Source organism: Pseudorasbora parva, chromosome 5 (assembly GCF_024679245.1).
Source record: "Pseudorasbora parva isolate DD20220531a chromosome 5, ASM2467924v1, whole genome shotgun sequence".
Classification (NCBI taxonomy): Eukaryota; Metazoa; Chordata; class Actinopteri; order Cypriniformes; family Gobionidae; genus Pseudorasbora; species Pseudorasbora parva.
In genome coordinates this window covers 51,512,563-51,535,614 of record NC_090176.1, presented here as the reverse complement: position 1 = coordinate 51,535,614, position 23,052 = coordinate 51,512,563, and the positions used below count along the sequence as shown (strand labels likewise).

The 23,052-nt window shown below is 43.8% G+C and overlaps 1 long non-coding RNA gene across 1 annotated transcript in view; it reads left to right on the top strand.

The window, feature by feature from the left end:
• Nucleotides 1-22,409, top strand: part of LOC137076204 (uncharacterized) — a 63,442-nt gene extending 41,033 nt beyond the window's left edge. Inside the window, exons 5-6 of the long non-coding RNA XR_010905248.1 lie at nt 14,399-14,775; nt 20,861-22,409. This is a non-coding gene — a long non-coding RNA (uncharacterized lncRNA). The remainder of the gene's footprint in view (nt 1-14,398; nt 14,776-20,860) is intronic.
• The last annotated feature ends 643 nt before the right edge of the window (nt 22,410-23,052 follow it).

Here is a 23,052-nt window from a genome sequence, read left to right as displayed (position 1 = left end):
TGATAAACACCTTTGGTTTTAATGAGAAATAAAACTATACGGCTGGAGTTTTCTTTATATGAATACTCCCCAAGACTGCCATTCTGTGTGTATTTGAGCGCATTAACACACTCATTTTGGTACTTGCAACACACACACTGTTTGAGAATTTAGGGCCCTATGAATTTATTTGTTCTTATTTTCCAGTTAATGTTTAATTTTTTTCAAGTAAAATAAATGAGGATAAACTTAAAATAAAAAAGGAACAATTAAATGTTGCATTGCATTAAAATGAAATTAAAACTACAATAAAAATAGTTATTAAGAAATGTTTTAAAAGAAAAAACGACTAAAAGAAAATATCTGATTATATAACTAATATTAGCTATTTCCCTGCTGGCGTTGTTCACAAAACTTTCATGGCCCCCACAATATTTGCATATATGAATATCATATCAAAAGAAAAGAGCAGAATCTCTGCTTTTAAACAAACAAACAAAAACACATTTTATTCTAACTTTGTGTATTCTTTATAACTCAGCTCATTTACTCGAGTCCTGTACCTAAGGTCACTGTTTGAGTATCTGTACTTTACTGGAGTATTATTTTTTCTGTAATCTTCTGACTTTAACTTCACTCCATCTGAAAGACAAATATCGTCCTTTTTACTCCTCTACATTTCTATCGAAGTGGAAAGTCGTTTCTGTCGCAGCTTTGAAAGTCAGTGATGATTTTTTTCTTCTTTAAAAGGTGTTTGGGTTTTTGCAGAAAGCCTTTCAGGAATCACTCTTGTAGAGTCTCGTGAAGTTCAATGATTTCACAGCATTTATTAAACACTGATTTATAGTTTAGAGCAAAATGGAAGAAGACGGATGTCCAAATGCTCATTTAGTGGAGTATTCACATAAACAAAGTTGATTCTGTCTTCAGTGAAGGTGAACAGTGTGAGAATATCAGATGTGTATCAGTGTATTGGATCCGTGCATTCGGCCTTAAAGTGACAGCAGCTTTATAAAGAGCTTTGTAACTTTTCTACAAGTATTTAAATGAGTTTAAGTTAAGCCGGGTGCACACTGTGCGATTTTGGCCATGATTTGGCCGTCTGGGACAAATTTAGCAAATCCTAAAAGATTCCTCTGATCCTAGGCTAAAATCTGACGTCTTTGGTCGTTAGTTTGACATGTTCACCGGCAGCCGATTAATGAGCGCTGGGATTAAATTTAACCTCAGACGAAATTCTGGCAGTGTCAGAAGATTTAGCGCACAATCCTGCAGTGTGACTTCTCCTACGACGACAGTCAAATATCTCGGTTCCCTTTCAGTCGGTCACGTTCGACGTACGTCAGAACTGAACCGACGAATTGGGATCTGCCCTCAGAGACCTATCCACTTCGAGTGTAAAAAACGAGCCAATCGGAGATTGGCATGTGATCCACACATTCCACGCTCCGCCCCGCAGCGCGGGTATAAATAGGAAGTGGAATGGTAGATCAAATGCTTTCAACTTCGGAGCCGAACAGTTCAATACTGTTTCCACGAAGAGTGTTAAAGACAAGCTGAGTCTTGGAGAAAAGGAGGAACTGCCAGTGCGGGTGTCATAGCGCTTCTCAGCGAGTGACCGTATATTGTTGCAATCGCTTGCATTCAAAAGAGCTTCCAAACTGTTGGTTCGCTGGGCGTTTTCCTAAAAACATTTGAGTGTCACACGCAGGCTTGCACTGTGGACTGCGTGCTGACCGCGGTCATCTCCCTGAGTGCTTCAGCACAAACTAAAAGAGCAGTTTTTCCATTCTAAAAGAGCAACACGGTTTGACCCTGCGTCTTTTTCAAGATGTCATTCAAACCGTGCATTCCTGGAATGCAACTGTTTCCTGTCCTCATTGACGGCCACCATCGCATGTGAAATTGCGATCGTGGGTGATTCATGTTCTCGCAGAAGAACATGGTCACGTCGGCGCGTTGTTCGTCTCACCCTTTCTCATAAAAGGCTTGAGTGTTCAGCGCGCCGTGTGCCGTCGAGCGGCCGGCTGACAGCGGTGGTTGTCACAGCAACCGACGCGCGTCAGCCGGTGCTCTAGATGCGCGGCCGAGACTATGAAACCTCAGATGGGGTCGAGTCCCTTCGCCTATCCCCCGATCTAGTTCATTTCTAGTGTTACTGGAAAAGGGCTACTTTGGCTGATAAGCGCTGGTGGCCTGAGGATTACAGTGGGGATTCCCCGCCGGGTAAATCCCCGTGGGCCCCCACTCCTCTATCGCATCAAAAGCATGCTGAGACTCTGTTCGTGGGTGGTACGGATTCTCTCATGAGAACATGACCACGTCAGGGCATTGTTCGCCTTGCCATCTTCATTGAGGCTTGAGCGTTCAGTGCGCTGTGTGCCGTTCTGACGGCCACGTTCACTGTCTCACATGCCTGCTTGTAGTGAGAGATGGAATCGCTGGTCCTGGAAGAGAAAAGGGCTTAGCGTTTCATTTTTTGCTCTGGCAGAGGACAGATGTCAATTGCTGCATCGGAGAGAGGGAAATATGGAGGGTCAAAAGGGCCAAAAATGAGAAAAAAAAAGAAAAAAAAAGTATCATTGTTTTCCCTCTCTCACTGCCCTCTGCCCTGCACGCACGAGGGTAGTCCCAGCCCAGGGGTTGTGCAGGAACTGCGTGCGGTGTTGGACCTCGCCCTATGGGCGACGAAAATCACTGCACGCTCCCTGGGTCAGGCGATGTCCACACTAGTGGTCCAGGAATAGGGGGCTAACCTGGCAGATATGCGCAAGAAAAGCCTGTCTGTCGGGCTGGCCTCCTCGGCGACGCCATCGAGAACTTTGCCCAGCAGTTCTTGGTGGCCCAGAAGCAGACAGAGGCGTTGCATCAGGGTGCCGACGACGAGCTGCTCGGTCGTCGGTCGCGGCGCCTCTGCCGGCTTGTCGCCGAGGGCATCCCCTCCTGCGTCCGCCTCCACCCTGCTAGAGCCGAGCAGCAGCCTCCACTGGAGGAGCAGGGTGCCGGGTGCGAGGGAGGCGCCCAACCCGTCCAGGGCCCCGCTAACCGGCAGGCAAGCGCAAGGGGACGCGGCCCTGAGACGGACAGGCTGGGGAGAACAGGAGCTGCTCGGGGGGAGGTGATATTCGTATCCCTCCCCCACCCCCCCGGAGGAGGACCGGGGGGCCCTGACTGGTTAACGTTCTGCCACTGGCTCTCCGGAGTCCAGCGGTACCCACATATTCAGAGCAGTTTCCTCTCTCTCTGGGCCTCAGAGGGCCAGGTTGGAAGTGTGCGACGCCCCCGGGCCTTGCTACTTCCTTCCTCCCCTCTCTCGCCAGGGGGCAGTAGTGTGGGCATCGAGACCGCCCCTGGGCCTTCTCACCCACACTCTGCCCCAACCTGGAGTACTCGGACAACACTCCGGGCCGCCTTCGGGCCTCCCGAGTAGGGTCTGAGTGCCCCACCCCCCTGCCTTCGGGCAGCAGGCAGCAGAGTCGGCTTCGAGGACGCCTCCGGGCCTTCTCACCCACTCTCTGCCCCTCCTGGGAAGACTCAGACAACACTCCGGGCCGCCCACGGGCCTCCCGAGTCGGGTCTGAGCATCCCACCTCTCTGCCTTCGGGCAGCGAGCAGTCGAGCGGGCTCAGAGGACGCCTCCGGGCCTTCTCACCCGCTCCCTGTCGGGTCTGAGCATCCCACCTCTCTGCCTTCGGGCAGCGAGCAGTCGAGCGGGCTCAGAGGACGCCTCCGGGCCTTCTCACCCGCTCCCTGCCCGCACCAGGAGTGCTCGCGCGACACTCCGGGCCGCCTCAGGGCCTCCCGAGTCGAGCCAGAGCTCTCCGTTGCGCTGCCCCACCCCGGGCATGTCTGTGGTGCCGTTGGTCCCGCTGGTACGGTCCCTGGGAGCGTGGCTACAGCTCCCTCGACCGTCCCGTTGGCTCATCCGTGCCATCAGACTCGGCTACGCGATTCAGTTCGCGCGCCGGCCACCCAAGTACAAGGGCATCCTCTTCACCTCAGTGCGAAGCAGCGATGCTCAAGTCTTGCGGTCAGAGATCGAGGTCCTACTGGCGAAGGACGCGATCGAGCCGGTTCCTCCAGCCGAGATGAAGTCAGGGTCCTACAGCCCCTACTTCATTGTGCCCAAGAAGGGGGTGGGTTACGACCAATCCTGGACCTGCGAGTTCTAAATCGGGCCCTGCACAAGCTCCCGTTCCGGATGTTAACGCAGAAACGCATTTTTCAATGCATCCGTCCCCAGAATTGGTTTGCAGCGATCGACCTGAAGGACGCGTACTTTCATGTCTCTATACTCCCCCGACACAGACCGTTCCTACGCTTTGCGTTCGAGGGGAAGGCATACCAGTACAAAGTCCTGCCCTTCGGGCTGTCCCTGTCGCCTCGCGTCTTTACGAAGGTCGCGGAGGCAGCCATTGTTCCACTCCGAGAACGCGGCGTTCGCATCCTCAACTATCTCGACGACTGGCTCATTCTCGCCCAGTCTCGGGAGCAGTTGTGCGAACACAGGGACATGGTGCTCAGTCACCTCAGCCAGTTGGGCCTTCGGGTCAACCGAGAGAAGAGCAAGCTCTGTCCTACGCAGAGAATCTCTTACCTCGGTATGGAGCTGGATTCGGTCAGCCAGACTGCGCGCCTCACGGAGGAGCGAGTCAGGTCGGTGTTGAACTGCTTGAATATGTTCAAGGGCAGAACGGCGGTCCCACTGAAACTTTTTCAGAGGCTCCTGGGGCATATGGCATCCATAGCCGCGGTCACGCCGCTCGGATTGCTTCATATGAGACCGCTCCAACACTGGCTTCATGGCCGAGTCCCGAGGTGGGCGTGGCAGAGCGGCCAGTACCGGGTCCCAGTGACTCCTTACTGCCGCCAAACCTTCAGCCCGTGGTCCAACGCTTCGTTTCTCCGGGCCGGGGTGCCCCTAGAACAAGTGTGCAGGCATGCTGTGCTATTCACGGATGCCTCATCCACGGGTTGGGGGGCCACGTACAACGGGCATGCAGTTGCGGGTCTGTGGACGGAACCGCAAGTGCATTGGCATATCAATTGCCTCGAGTTGCTAGCAGTACACTTGGCACTGCGCCGCCTCAAGGGGCGGCTACGTGGCAAGCATGTACTGGTCCGTACGGACAGCATGGCGGCCGTTGCGTACATCAACCGTCAGGGTGGTCTACGCTCCCGTCGCATGTTCCAACTCGCCCGCCACCTGCTCCTGTGGAGTCAGAAGCATCTGAGGTCGCTTCGGGCCACGCATGTCCCTGGTGCGCTGAACCAGACAGCCGACGAGCTCTCTCGGCAGCCAGCACCTCCGGGAGAATGGCGACTCCACCCCCAGGCGGTCCAGCTGATATGGGACCAGTTCGGAGCCGCACAGGTAGACCTGTTTGCCTCTCCGGACTCGACCCATTGCCAGTGGTACTATTCCCTGACCGGGGGTACCCTCGGCACAGATGCACTGGCGCACAGCTGGCCCCGGGACCTACGCAAGTATGCGTTCCCCCAGTGAGCCTTCTTGCACAGACCCTGTGCAAAGTCAGGGAGGACGAGGAGCAGGTCTTGTTAGTTGCGCCGTATTGGCCCAACCGGACCTGGTTCCCAGAACTAACTCTCCTCGCGACAGCCCTCCTTGGCCCATTCCCCTGAGGAAGGACCTTCTTTCTCAGGGACGGGGCACTCTATGGCACCCGCGTCCAGACCTCTGGAATCTTCATGTCTGGTCCCTGGACGGGACGCGGAGGTTCTAGATGGACTACCACAAGGAGTCGTAGATACCATCTCTTCAGCTAGAGCCCCCTCTACGAGGCGCCTCTATGTACTGAAGTGGAACCTGTTCGTTGAGTGGTGTTCTTCCCGCCAGGAAGACCCCCGAAGGTGTTCGATTGGTGTTGTGCTTTCCTTCCTGCAAGACGGGTTGGAGCGAAGGCTGTCTCCCTCCACCCTCAAAGTGTACGTCGCCGCAATAGCGGCGTATCACGACGCAGTCGAAGGTAAGTCCGTGGGAAAGCACGACCTAATCGTCAGGTTCCTCAGAGGTGCGAGGAGACTAAATCCTCCTCGTCCATCCTCGATACCCTCTTGGGACTTGGCTCTAGTGCTCAGAGCACTTCAGAGCCCTCCCTTCGGCCTTGGCCTCGATCAAGAGGGTAGGGGACCTGCACGCACTTTCGGTCGGCGAATCGTGCCTAGAGTTCGGGCCTGGTAACTCTCACGTTGTCCTGAGACCCAGGCCCGGATACGTGCCCAAGGTTCCTACCACTCCCTTCCGGGACCAGGTGGTGAACCTGCAAGCGCTGCCTTCGGAGGAGGCAGACCCAGCCCTGGCTTTGTTGTGTCCGGTCCGCGCTCTTCGCGCTTACGTTGACCGGACCCAAAGCTTCGGACCTCAGAGCAACTCTTCGTCTGTTACGGAGGCCAGCAGAAGGGAAAGGCTGTCTCCAAGCAGAGGTTAGCCCACTGGGTAGTGGATGCTATAGTCTTGGCTTACCAGTCCCAAGACGTGCCTTGCCCGTTCGGTGTAAGAGCACACTCCATTAGGAGTGTTGCGTCTTCCTGGGCGCTGGCTCAAGGCGCCTCGCTGACAGACATTTGTAGAGCTGCGGGCTGGGCGACACCTAACACGTTTGCTAGGTTTTATAGCTTACGTGTAGAGCCGGTATCTTCCCGCATCCTCGCCCCTGGTGGCCAGGAGCGCTAAGTGCCCGTTCTAAGTGTCGGCTTGCAACGCCACTCCCGCCCTCTGGGCCGGATACGTGCGTTTATTGTCTCCAGTTGTGTTCCCCGGGAAACCGGCTAACCCTGTCGAGCTCCTCCGTCACCCCATGCGGTGTCAGACGTTGCGGACCGTCTGACGCTAGGCCTGCACCCGTATGCTTGTGGAACGTGGTTGTAGGCTGGGTTCCATATGTAGTGGTTCCCTCACGGCAACCTCATATGTGTATTCGTCCACGGTATCAGCTACCCTTCGGGCTAGCCCCGTGTCTTTCCCTCGACAGAGCCCGCTCTGTCGTCTCTGGGCGTGTTCTTTCCCCCCTTCAATTAGGTTGGAACCACCCCAGAGACTGCCATATGTTGCACTACCCTGCCAGGTTAGTCCTTATGTGTATTCCGCCACCACTCCTTCCCTGAAGGACGTGGCCCCGCAGCGTACCTCTTCCGAGAGGGCACGCTTCCCAGCGGTCTATGGTCACTCTAAGTGGGTCTTGCAGAAACAGCAGTGACTGACCTCCCTGCTTGGAGCCCTGACTTCCGTACCATACTAGACGGTCCAGTGCGCTCAAGCAGGACGCTGGAAGGGCCAGCATCCTGGCGTTTTCCAAAGGGATCCCAATTCGTCGGTTCAGTTCTGACGTACGTCGAACGTGACCGACTGAAAGGGAACGTCTCGGTTACGTATGTAACCCTCGTTCCCTGAAGGAGGGAACGGAGACGTACGTCCCGTCGCCAGGAGCTGTGCTTCAGCTAGGAGCCCAGTCACGTATTCGGCTCCTCAGTTGAAAAAAGCATTTGATCTACCATTCCACTTCCTATTTATACCCGCGCTGCGGGGCGGAGCGTGGAATGTGTGGATCACATGCCAATCTCCGATTGGCTCGTTTTTTACACTCGAAGTGGATAGGTCTCTGAGGGCAGATCCCAATTCGTCGGTTCAGTTCTGACGTACGTCTCCGTTCCCTCCTTCAGGGAACGAGGGTTACATACGTAACCGAGACGTTTTTCAAGACAAACTATGACCAAAACGAGAGCTAGAGATTTCTTTGTAGCCAGCATTTCAGTCCCGCGTGTAATGCAGCTCACCGTCACCGAACGCCTCATTCACTGATGATATAAAACTCCGGGTGAGTTTTCTTGACCTTCACTATCGTGCAGTCTGACATTAATGTCAACTGAGATCTTACAGTGTGACACGGCGATCATGTTCGTACAGTCTGACAAGGGACATTCGCAAAGGATTTTGAAAACTCGCACAGTGTGCAGGACCCATTAGTCGTCTGCTAGTGTGTCAGATGGAGCGTCACTGACTGGCTTAAACCATGATGGCATAATGTGCATTTATACAACTATAATACAATAATGTGGCGACATAAAGAAGGACATTTACTTTTGATACTTAAGTACTTTTGAAAACAAATACTTCTGTACTTTTACTCCAGTAAAAATCTGTTTTTATAACTTTCACTTGTAACGGAGTAATATTTGACCAGTAGTACTTTTACTTTTACTCAAGTAATGAAGTTGTGTACTTTGTAAAATGTATCAGGATACATTGACTGGAGAAATAACTGAAGATATGAACGGCCTGTTATGGTTTCAGTTTCCATTGTTCCCGTTTCCCGCTCCTCGTTTATGGTTTCTGAGTCATCACCTGTTCATCGTTTGAGTTCAGTCACCTTGTGTAATTTCAGTTTCTCCTCTTCATTCAGCTTTTGTTTGGTATTGTGTGTGTGCGTGCGTGCGTGTGTGTGTGTGTGTGTGTGTGTGTTTATCACGCGTTGTCATCCTGATACTGGATTGCCTGCATTTTGTCTGTGGAAACCTGTTTGAACCTTTGTCTTAATTTTCATCTGAACTGAATCGTGACTCAATGAGTTCAGAGAAAATAAACTTCATTAAAAGGAGAACAAGTTTATTTTTCAGAGCCCACTGGCAGATATTTGTTCTTGATTTAAGCATAAACACACATTATTTCTTATAAGTGTTACCTATAATGTGTTTCTTTGATTTTCCTTTTACTACTAACTCTTTATTATTTATTTTTTTGATGCAGTGTTTTATAACTAAACAATATCTGAAGGATATATAAACTGATCAGGCATAACATTATGACCTAACATTGTGTTGGTCCTGACCCGTCGAGGCATGGACTCCACTAGACCCCTGAAGGTGTGCTGTGGTATCTGGCACCAGTATGTTAGCAGCAGATCCTTTAAGTCCTGTAAGTTGTGAGGTGGGGCCTCCATGGATCGGACTTGTTTGTTCAGCTCATCCCACAGATGCTCGATTGGATTGAGATCTGGGGAATCTGGAGGCCGAGTCGACGCCTCAAACTGGTTGTTGTGCTCCTCAAACCATTCCTGAAGCATTTGTGCTTTGTGTCAGGAGCATTATCCTGCTGGAAGAGCCACAGCCACCAGAATACCGTTTCCATCAAAGGCTGAACATGGTCTCAGCAATGCTTAGGTAGGTGGAGCGTGTCAAAGTAACATCCACATGGATGGAGGACCCAAGGTTTCCCAGCCAAAGCATCACACTGCCTCCGCCGGCTCGCCTTCTTCCCATAGTGCATCCTGGGGCCATGTGTTCCCCAGGTAAGCCACACACACACACACACACACACCCGGCCATCCACGTGATGTAGAAGAACACGTGATTCCTCAGACCAGGCCACCTTCTTCCATTGCTCCGTGGTCCAGTTCTGATGCTCACGTGCCACTGTTGGTGCTTTCGGCGGGGTCAGGGGTCAGAGGTCACCCTGACTGGTCCATACGCCTCAAACTGAGCTGCTCTGTGTATTCTGACAGCTTTCTATCAGAACCAGCATTAACTTCTGGAGCAGTTTGAGCTCCAGTAGCTCGTCTGTTTGATCGGACCCCACGGGCCAGCCTTCGCTCCCCACGTGCATCAATGAGCCTTGGCCGCCCATGACCCTGTGGCCGGTTCTCCACTGGTCCTTCCTTGGAGCACTTTTGATAGATACTGACCACTGCAGACCGGGAACAGCCCACAAGAGCTGCAGTTTTGGAGATGCTCTGACCCAGTCGTCTAGCCGTCACAATCTGGCCAAACTCGCTCAAATCCTTACGCTTGCCCATTTCTCCTGCTTCACACACATCAACTCTGAGGACTAAATGTTCACTTGCTGCCTAATATATCCCACCCACTAACAGGAGCCGTGATGAAGAGATCATCAGTGATATTCACTTTATGTAATAACATATTCTAGCTTTTTACATAATCGAGTTACATGTTACTCCCCAACACTGCGTTAATTACTTTAAATTGTTTTGACGTGTTAAACTGATTTTTTTTGTTGTGTGCAAAATGTATGTTAATTAAATGAATAGGCTTTATCTCCTTTAAGAAGAATGTAATTACCATTCTTTTGTTTTCTGATGTGAGATAAGACTTGCACATGTTCTTGACAGGTTAGAGGCGATTCACCCAGTGACTCATCTGGGAAATATTACTAAAGTTTCTAAATAAATAACATGCATGTGTGACGTGGAGATGATAAACTGTGTATTGATTACTGCAACCACACAAAGCCCTCTCATGTTCTCGCTTTAATTAAACGGGAAGTTTCTTTATCTGAAGGCCCTCAGGGAGTCGCGCTCTTCACCGCGGCCGTGTGCGTGTTCCAACAATCCTCCTTGTGAGGAAACGTCTAACCGCTTCTCTCGTTTTCCCCGGTCGGTGAGATCATCCTGCAAATAATGAATTCTTTGAATCATTTCCGAGAGCGTTTATAATGCTTCACTACCTTCTCTTGGCTTGAAGATTCATGCTTATTTGTTGAATATCTAATATGTTTTTGCCACTGGCAGACATTATTGTTTGACGACACTGATTCGAGGAGACATTTCTTGTGTGTGATTAATCATTTAGGGCACTTCCTTTAGCACATGACCTTTGGGAAGCGTTTGCCCTCCGAGCGGCTGCCGCATTAAACACAATCACAGCGCCGATCATTCACTGACGGAAGGCCAATTAATGCGTGTACATTCACTGTCGAGCTCAACATTTACTGATGCATTTCATAGACTTAAAACTGTATCTCTTAATATTATTTAATGCACTCTGAGCTAACATGAACTAACACTTACAAAGTTTATAATGCTTTAAAATATATTTGTCATTGCTATTCATGTTAGTTACAAAATTGATTTTTTTAATGACAATTCCCCCTTAAAATTCTCCTTACTGTAGTTTGTAATCACTAATCATTCTCAGCTGTGATTCTATTTAGACTGTCATAACGCAAATTACAAATACTATTAAAATCATATATATATATATATATATATTAGGGGTGTAACGATTCGTTTTAACAACGATTCGATTCGTATCCCGATTTAAGGTTGTCGATATGATTTAAGGACGATATTGGTTCATTTAGAACGATATGATCCGAAACGATTCAGTGACTTGAAATCGATTCAGTAACTTTTTAGCCAAAAATGTTAATCAGTGTGACTGATTTATTTCAGTCGAATCGAATCGTTGTTAAAACAAATAGTTACACCCCTAATATTTATATATATCAATTTTCACACCTGATTTTTTTTTTTTATTTATCCACACCAGGCTGAAAAAATTTCACACCAGAAAATTCAGCTTTGAGCACAGGAATAATTTTTTTAAATGTATATTCAAATAAAAAAATAAACATTTTTTAAAATTATAATATTTCTTAATTTTGTTCTGTATTTTTGATCAAATAAAGGCTTTATGAGCAGAATAGATTTCTAAATTAATTTTTATATATATATTCCTGTGCTCAAAGCTGAATTTTCAGCAGAAATAGAAGAATTGTATTTCACCCATTTGTGAAAAAAATAAAAATAATAATAATTATGATCGTAAAGGACAAGTTTATTAATATTAAATCTTGTAAAAAATATTATTATATTATTATTTTTTTTAAATTATTATTATTAATAATAATAATAAATTATGTATTAATAATAAATTGTTAAATTTGTAATTATGTATTAGTAATTTATTATATGTAAATGTATTATATGTAAATGTATTAATTATGTATTAATAATAAATTGTTAAATAACAATTATTATTATTATTATTTGTATTATTATTATTATTGTTATCATTACAAAGGTCATCTTTATTAACATTAAATCATGTGAAAAATCTATAATAATAATGATAATAATAATACATATAATAATGTATTAATAATGAATTATTAACAATACATTATTATTAGTATTAGTATTATTTTAAAAGGCACATTTATTATTATCAACCAATGTGTGAATAATAATAAAAATAATGATTATTATTATCCATTGTAGTGGACATGAAAAAAAAAAAAAATCTGATAAAAAATGACTTTGCACAAATCTTGTTTTTTAGTCTCGATTATGCATTAGAGAAGAGCAAATATCAAGTGGATAAATTGTAAGTGGTAAAGCGGCGCTTCACCCTAAAACACGCAGCGCATGTGCTTATGACCTGAGTCGCAGCCTTTGTGATTTCACATTAGCAGTATGCCATAGTGTGATCTTTAAATGCGATCGCAGCCTTTAACGGTCTAACGCGGTTTAAGGATTCCCGTCACTTTCGGTAAATCGAGTACTCAAATTTAAACGAGAAATCATGACAAATGTCATAATGCAATGATTGTTTTTGTATTTAAAGCAGGTTATATAAAATCTACTAAAACTGAAATATAACCTCTTTAAATTAAAATTTAGCAGAAATTAGTATAAATTTACATTTATGCATTTGGCAGACGCTTTTATCCAAAGCGACTTACATTGCATTCACATTTTACATAAAAGTCACATTTTACATTTTAAATAAAAGTCAAAAGCCTGCTGGTCTTATGAGTGAAATATATTTCTAAATATTTTGCATATCGTCTGTCGTTCCACTGATGCATGTGCCGTGCGCTTCATGTCTGTGAAATGTTCCTCTGTCCTTCATGTGTCCTTCTGCTGACACTGCGCCGTCTGTTTAATAAGAAATAATAATTGGTGCGAGTCAGAAGTAGGACATCACAGCTTTATTTTTAAAGAAGAGCGTCTGTGTGTTGAATACCAAATATTGCTTCTATTGTCCATATGCAGCTGTTGAATCTGAATCATTTATACTGAGTTTGATATTTCCCATTCCATGGTTCAAAATTTCATGAGTTGTTTTGCACAGACCAGGGTTATTACAGTAAACTAAAACCATAAAACACTTAAGTGAATTTCCTCATATTATATTTATTGTTATATTTTTCATATTTTTACTTTGTCTGTCTTAATGTACTAAAACATTTAAAACAATAAATACAAATTAAAAGTGAACACAAGCTAAATGGACTTGAATATGGATAATTTCAAAAACACAAAATTAAAACTAAAATGGAAAATATGAAAATAAAAAACTGATTTAAAATATTGATAATAGTATCTCACCGATACCAAAATTACACCGGCCTTCCTTCTGTCGTTTACTCAAACTAAATATTAAAATAATTATCAAATAAATAAGAATGTTCCCAGTAATAATAATCAAACTGAAATGATAATTTTTTTTGAGTAATTTATCATGAATTTAGAAAATGTACATGTTTGTATAATAATTAATAGCAACCAAACATAATACCTTAGCAACCACCAAGCAACAATATAGCAACCACCTAGTAACCACCTAGCAACACCATAGCAACCTCCTGGAACACCCTAGCAACCTCCTAGCAATGCCCTAGAAACCACCCAGAACACCATAGCAACTGCCTAGCAACACCTTAGCAACCCCTCAGAACAACATAGCAACCACCCAGAACAACACATATCTATCTTTTAAAACTAAACCCTAAAACCTTAAAACTAAAAAAGGCTGTTGAAATGTTTTTAAACTTTCTGGTCCGGCTCTCTCAAGCCAACTTCAAAGTTGGGCTTGACAAACTTTGTTTATTAGGCATATCATTCGTACTGGCAATCAGCCTTTGGAGAAAATAATAAATAATAATAATAATACATTTTATTTGTAATGCACCACCACTGCCAACCCTAGCAACCAAACAGACTACCCTAGCAACTGTTTAGCAAGACCTATCTCTGCATCATAGAGCCATGAAGGTTGGGTCTTTTGACTATTTGCTTGGAAACATGACTTCCAACACGCAAGTCATGCTAGCAGTGATTAGCTTTATAGTCCTAATGAAGGTCATGTTTCAACATAAGAACTAATCAGTAACCATCTGTGACAACTACCAACTGCCTAGTAAGGCCATAGCAACCACCCAGAACACCCTAGCAACCTCCTAGCAACCACCCGGAACAATATACCAACTACCTAGCAACACCATAGCAACCAACCAGAACACCCTAGCAACCACTCAAAATACCCTTTTAACCACCTAGCAACACCTTAGCATTCACCCAGGATATCCTAGCCACCACCTAGAAACAACGCATAATGCATAGCAACCCATAATACCTTAGCAACCACCTAGCAAATTCCTAGCAATTGCCCAGAACACCATAGGGACTTCCTAGCAATTCCCTAGCAACACTCAAACACCGTAGCAACCACCTATAAACTCCCTAGCAACCAAGTGTTGAGTTTTGCCACGCCAATGACCACTCACATTTTCTTCAGGAAATGTACATTCTAGTTATTATTCTTATTTTCACTCTTCTCTTTGTGGTAGATAGTCCTAATGAAGGTCATGTTTCCTCTCCAGGCTCCAGCTGAAGGCGGCGCTGCTGAAGGAGTCGCTGGATGTTGAAGGTCAGTGGATTCAGGCCTCTGCAGCTTCTCTCACTGAAGATCTTCAGGCTGGACTCTGGAGAAAGACCTGCGATCTTCTGCTCCTCCGGGACTCGTGTGGCACACAATGCGGCCGCTTGACTTTTGTAAATTGGTTCGACTGACGGTGGAAGTTGCTCAGACGACATCACAAACGAACCGTTTGTTACACTCCGAGTCAGTGGATTCTGTCCGAGTGTTGACAATCTCAGACCGAAGAACTGTGAGTGACGGAGGCAAGAGTCGGATGGTCATGTCATGAGTGTTTGTGGTTCTTCTGAAGGGCTCGGCTGTGAACGTCCTTCCCTCACCGTGAGTGTGTTTCTGTCATCGCTTCCCATTGATGTGATAATATCATGAATCCACTTCACTCTTCATTAAGGCTCTATAAAGAGCTCTAGGTTACTTTACTCAACTTATGCCAGAATGGTTCTACATAAGGAGAAATGTCTTACATGAGTGGAAAATACGGTAACATTTTACTTAAAGCATTTATGTCTAATGCATTATAAAGGTACTCATAATGTGCATTATAAAGATAGTCATTATGTGCATTATAAAGATATTCATTATGTGCTTTATAATGCATTATAAAGAGTATTCATAATGTGCATTATAATGCATTATAAACATATTCAAAATGTGCATTATAGTGCATTATATCTTTTCATAAATAATTGTAACCAAATTTAGAATGCTTTCTAATGGTTGCAGATCTAAAATTGGTTTGTTTGTCGTGTGTTTTAACGCATTTTACTTTTTAAGGTGTAGGTTTGCATTATAATGTATTATAACAGTGGGTACAGTTATTCATGAGATAATACAAGGTGCATACTTAATACATTACACATACTTTTTTAATGCATTATATATAAAAGCTTTAATACCCATAATAATTTCATGTTTAACTGGATATTTAATTAATTTATTTTAATTTAAATTTAGGAAAATGTACTAAAATAGAAATTTAATTAAAACTAAATTATATAGACTAATAAAAAAGGCACTTTTGTTAATGACAAAAACACATTACAGTTAGTAAAACTTAAGCTAAAACAGAGAATATAAAAAACGATTCAAAACATTATTAAAAACTAGAATAGTGTCTCACTGATTCTACAAGTACACCGGCCTTTAGTCTGTCATTTATACAAGCTAAATATAAAAAAATAATAATTATACAATAAATAAGAGTGTTTCTTGTGATAATAATCAAACTGAAATGATAACGTTTTTTTGAGTAATTAATTAATGCATTTTGGAAATGTACCCACTAAACCTATTTGTATAATAAAAATTATAATAATAAAACTGATGATTTTTCATGAACTGATACGACCCAAACCTCTCTTCATCATCATGAACCGATATGACCCAAACCTCTCTTCATCATGAACCGATACGACCCAAACCTCTCTTCATCATCATGAACTGATACGACCCAAACCTCTCTTCATCATCATGAACCGATACGACCCAAACCTCTCTTCATCATCATGAACCGATACGACCCAAACCTCTCTTCATCATCATGAACTGATACGACCCAAACCTCTCTTCATCATCATGAACTGATACGACCCAAACCTCTCTTCTTCATCAAGAACCGATACGACCCAAACCTCTCTTCATCATCATGAACCGATACGACCCAAACCTCTCTTCATCATCATGAACCGATACGACCCAAACCTCTCTTCATCATCATGAACCGATACGACCCAAACCTCTCTTCATCATCATGAACCGATACGACCCAAACCTCTCTTCTTCATCAAGAACCGATACGACCCAAACCTCTCTTCATCATCATGAACCGATACGACCCAAACCTCTCTTCATCATCATGAACTGATACGACCCAAACCTCTCTTCATCATCATGAACCGATACGACCCAAACCTCTCTTCATCATCATGAACTGATACGACCCAAACCTCTCTTCATCATCATGAACCGATACGACCCAAACCTCTCTTCATCATCATGAACCGATACGACCCAAACCTCTCTTCATCATCATGAACTGATACGACCCAAACCTCTCTTCATCATCATGAACTGATACGACCCAAACCTCTCTTCTTCATCAAGAACCGATACGACCCAAACCTCTCTTCATCATCATGAACCGATACGACCCAAACCTCTCTTCATCATCATGAACCGATACGACCCAAACCTCTCTTCATCATCATGAACCGATACGACCCAAACCTCTCTTCATCATCATGAACCGATACGACCCAAAACTTTCTTCATCATCATGAACCGATACGACCCAAAACTTTCTTCATCATCATGAACCGATACGACCCAAAACTTTCTTCATCATCATGAACCGATACGACCCAAACCTCGCTTCATCATCATGAACCGATACGACCCAAACCTCTCTTCATCATCATGAACCGATACGACCTAAACCTCTCTTCATCATCATGAACCGATACGACCCAAACCTCTCTTCTTCATCAAGAACCGATACGACCCAAACCTTTCTTCATCATTATGAACCGATACGACCCAAACCTCTCTTCATCATCATGAACCGATACGACCCAAACCTCTCTTCATCATCATGAACCGATACGACCTAAACCTCTCTTCATCATCATGAACCGATACGACCCAAACCTCTCTTCATCATCATGAACCGATATGACCCAAACCTCTCTTCATCATCATGAACCGATACGACCCAAACCTCTCTTCTTCATCAAGAACCGATACGACCCAAACCTCTCTTCATCATCTTGAACCGATACGACCCAAACCTCTCTTCATCATCATGAACCGATACGACCCAAACCTCTCTTCATCATCATGAACCGATTCGACCCAAACCTCTCTTCTTCATCATGAACCGATACGACCTAAACCTCTCTTCATCATCATGAACCGATACGACCCAAACCTCTCTTCTTCATCAAGAACCGATACGACCCAAACCTTTCTTCATCATTATGAACCGATACGACCCAAACCTCTCTTCATCATCATGAACCGATACGACCTAAACCTCTCTTCATCATCATGAACCGATACGACCCAAACCTCTCTTCATCATCATGAACCGATACGACCCAAACCTCTCTTCATCATCATGAACCGATACGACCTAAACCTCTCTTCATCATCATGAACCGATACAACCCAAACCTCTCTTCTTCATCAAGAACCGATACGACCCAAACCTTTCTTCATCATCATGAACCGATACGACCCAAACCTCTCTTCATCATCATGAACCGATACGACCCAAACCTCTCTTCATCATCATGAACCGATACGACCTAAACCTCTCTTCATCATCATGAACCGATACGACCCAAACCTCTCTTCTTCATCAAGAACCGATACGACCCAAACCTCTCTTCATCATCTTGAACCGATACGACCCAAACCTCTCTTCATCATCATGAACCGATACGACCCAAACCTCTCTTCATCATCATGAACCGATACGACCCAAACCTCTCTTCTTCATCAAGAACCGATACGACCCAAACCTCTCTTCATCATCATGAACCGATACGACCCAAACCTCTCTTCATCATCATGAACCGATACGACCCAAACCTCTCTTCATCATCATGAACCGATACGACCCAAACCTCTCTTCATCATCATGAACCGATACGACCCAAACCTCTCTTCATCATCTTGAACCGATACGACCCAAACCTTTCTTCATCATCATGAATCGATACGACCCAAACCTCTCTTCATCATAATGAACCGATACGACCCAAACCCCTCTTCATCATCATGAACCGATACGACCCAAACCTCTCTTCATCATCATGAACCGATACGACCCAAACCTCTCTTCATCATAATGAACCGATACGACCCAAACCCCTCTTCATCATCATGAACCGATACGACCCAAACCTCTCTTCATCATCATGAACCGATACGACCTAAACCTCTCTTCATCATCATGAACCGATACGACCCAAACCTCTCTTCATCATCATGAACCGATACGACCCACACCTCTCTTCATCATCATGAACCGATACGACCCACACCTCTCTTCATCATCATGAACCGATACGACCCAAACCTCTCTTCTTCATCATGAACCGATACGACCTAAACCTCTCTTCATCATCATGAACCGATACGACCCAAACCTCTCTTCTTCATCAAGAACCGATACGACCCAAACCTTTCTTCATCATTATGAACCGATACGACCCAAACCTCTCTTCATCATCATGAACCGATACGACCTAAACCTCTCTTCATCATCAATGAACCGATACGACCCAAACCTCTCTTCATCATCATGAACCGATACGACCCAAACCTCTCTTCATCATCATGAACCGATACGACCTAAACCTCTCTTCATCATCATGAACCGATACGACCCAAACCTCTCTTCTTCATCAAGAACCGATACGACCCAAACCTTTCTTCATCATCATGAACCGATACGACCCAAACCTCTCTTCATCATCATGAACCGATACGACCCAAACCTCTCTTCATCATCATGAACCGATACGACCTAAACCTCTCTTCATCATCATGAACCGATACGACCCAAACCTCTCTTCTTCATCAAGAACCGATACGACCCAAACCTCTCTTCATCATCTTGAACCGATACGACCCAAACCTCTCTTCATCATCATGAACCGATACGACCCAAACCTCTCTTCATCATCATGAACCGATACGACCCAAACCTCTCTTCTTCATCAAGAACCGATACGACCCAAACCTCTCTTCATCATCATGAACCGATACGACCCAAACCTCTCTTCATCATCATGAACCGATACGACCCAAACCTCTCTTCATCATCATGAACCGATACGACCCAAACCTCTCTTCATCATCATGAACCGATACGACCCAAACCTCTCTTCTTCATCAAGAACCGATACGACCCAAACCTCTCTTCATCATCTTGAACCGATACGACCCAAACCTCTCTTCATCATCATGAACCGATACGACCCAAACCTCTCTTCATCATCATGAACCGATACGACCCAAACCTCTCTTCTTCATCAAGAACCGATACGACCCAAACCTCTCTTCATCATCATGAACCGATACGACCCAAACCTCTCTTCATCATCATGAACCGATACGACCCAAACCTCTCTTCATCATCATGAACCGATACGACCCAAACCTCTCTTCATCATCTTGAACCGATACGACCCAAACCTTTCTTCATCATCATGAATCGATACGACCCAAACCTCTCTTCATCATAATGAACCGATACGACCCAAACCCCTCTTCATCATCATGAACCGATACGACCCAAACCTCTCTTCATCATCATGAACCGATACGACCCAAACCTCTCTTCATCATAATGAACCGATACGACCCAAACCCCTCTTCATCATCATGAACCGATACGACCCAAACCTCTCTTCATCATCATGAACCGATACGACCTAAACCTCTCTTCATCATCATGAACCGATACGACCCAAACCTCTCTTCATCATCATGAACCGATACGACCCAAACCTCTCTTCATCATCATGAACCGATACGACCCAAACCTCTCTTCATCATCTTGAACCGATACGACCCAAACCTTTCTTCATCATCATGAATCGATACGACCCAAACCTCTCTTCATCATAATGAACCGATACGACCCAAACCCCTCTTCATCATCATGAACCGATACGACCCAAACCTCTCTTCATCATCATGAACCGATACGACCCAAACCTCTCTTCATCATAATGAACCGATACGACCCAAACCCCTCTTCATCATCATGAACCGATACGACCCAAACCTCTCTTCATCATCATGAACCGATACGACCTAAACCTCTCTTCATCATCATGAACCGATACGACCCAAACCTCTCTTCATCATCATGAACCGATACGACCCACACCTCTCTTCATCATCATGAACCGATATGACCCAAACCTCTCTTCATCATCATAATCGACTCGTTTACTTGCATGCATGCTCTTTTTGTGAATGATCCATTATTCAGCCTCTCTCAAGCAAATCAAAGGTTAGTCTTTGTAATCGTTCATCATACAGTTTTCTTCACAGCGGCAGTGTGATCGAATCCACCAATGTTCTGTTGGTAGTTGCCTTTAATAATATGAATAATTGGAGTCATCATTTCTTCCACCAAGTACCGTAGTTGAGTACAGAGACTTGCTTTCAAACATCTACATTTGATTGACATCCACTTCCAACAGGCTCATCCAATCAGGATTTAGGATTTGTTTTAATATTAATTTGACGTTTATATGTTCAGAACAGCTCATTCTTTTATGGAAGTACCTTCATGTTTATAGAAGGAAAGCTATGATTTTCTGTGAAGCTGTTGATATGGATTTATTGAAGCTGCATTATTGATATATGGTCTTCTGCTTGGCTTCAGTCCCAGAGGCGAATCCTTCAAACAATCCATGATGACGAGGAAACACGGGATGAGAGTGACTGTGAAGCGCTGAGTCCGTAAAGCACACATCCAAAGGATTTTTATTGTATTAAACACATGATCTTCAGTGGCATCACAGGAAATGTACAGTTTTTTAATCATGCATAATTCAAAATTATAATTCACTGTATATTATGATATTATTTTATCACCCTCGTGTCTTTCCAAACCCGTTCGTGTCGATGTCTGTGTGAAAATCAAAGAAACTGAAAGAAATCTGGAAGCAAAATATTCTTTCATAACTTTGCCTAAAATAATAATAATGATAATGTTGCGGGTGTTGTAGCGTCATTGTGTTGTATGAATGTTTATTTATTATTATTTTTAATTATGCATAACTCTCTGATTCAGGCCTGGTGTGTGTGTGATATTAATGTGTTATTGAATATTCTGTACGCTAATGTCAGTGTCACTTTTGTCATACTCACGTTTTGTTGAAGTGCTGAAGTTATGATTTTATTTATGTCTCAAAACCCGTTAAGATTAAAACAACTTGCACTAAAAAAATAAGAGATTTAAAAATCGAAATGCTTCACTTTCTGATGACCTCGCGTATGACATTCAATTCATCAACTGTGATTTTGAATGCGAGTGTAATAATTGCACGGGTTAATCTCACAATCCAGATCATAAATATAAATAAATAAATAAATAAATAAAAAACAAATAAATATTTATATTATTAGATATATAACTAATAACAATTAAACTATAAAACAATTGTTAAGGCTATTTTCTTGGATTGTTAAGCGTTTAAACTTCATGATAGTATTTGTTGTGCTGTCTTTAATAATGAAAAGCACTTCCTAATTCAGTAAACAAGGAAATGTTTCATTCAAATCATGTCTCAAAGCAGAAATACTTTTTTCTGTTCCTTTTTTTCTGTGGATTATGCGGTTAAATGTGACCTCTCGTCATGTTTTTTGTGAGATTCAACCGTACGCTCTGTTCATACTTGACATTTGCCGTTATTAAAATGAGTTCAGGCAGAATGAAAGACAGACATGAATTCACATCATGGAAATCCATGTGATTTGTAGGTTTTATTTGCACCCTTTCCTGCAATAAATTAGCATAGGATATGAAATATAACTGTTCAGTGTTTAAACATCAAATACATCATTTTATGGATCCATATATGACTTTCTGGAATATTTTACCAAAGCTAACAAATATCACAGTCACATTTTACTTCAAACCAACCTTTATAAGAATTGCATAATGCATAAACAAATGTATGTTGTCACTGCGACTATATGTTCAATGTTTTTCTTACAGAAGTCTTTTAATGTGCGTTATTTTGTAGACGTCAGTCATTATTACCCATGAGCCTTTTCTCTGAGCCAATTCACATGCAATAACTGGTAAATATACCAACACTTGTTGATGTTGTTGTTTTTTCTCTGTGATGAAAAAGTGAAGCCTCAATCATCCTGTCTGAATATTCTATATAAACATTTGCAATAATAATAATAATAAAGACCTGTACTGTTTCTTTAAGAAGTGTGTCCTCTTTATATTTGTTTCCGCCTCGAGGCATTAGACGCTCAATCTGTGATACTGAACTGAACTCTGTGTTTTATAAGCAGTCTATATTTAGGAAGACTGTTGAACCTGCTACACTCCAGCGAGTTTATCATGTTTCTAACTGCAGAAACTGCTGAAAATAACACTTGACTAGATCTACATAAACACTGTGATGGAGATGCTCCGCAAGCACCGACGCTTGTAGCGCAAAGTTGAATTGTTCAGTTACCCAGAGAGAAAAACAATATGTGGTGTCGAGAGATGAGAGCCGTATATTCCTCGATTTTAATAAAATGACTTAAAAGCAGCGTAGGTGATTTGTCGCAGAAAGATGCTGGTTGAAAGGCTCTTCACATCCTAAATGTATAAATGATATACATTGAGTTGCATTTCATGCTACGCATAGAAAGATACACTCCTGAACAAAATCTTAAGACCAGGGGATGCATTGCAAGTTTTACACATTTCGCACTTGTGGATCATAACCGGGTTGTACGTGCTGCTTCAAAATGCCAAAAGAAGAAACACGAGCAAGAGACAAGAAAAATAGAGAGTAGGCAATTTATTGAAAACTGCATTTAAACTCAAACAGGCCGTTCATAAGC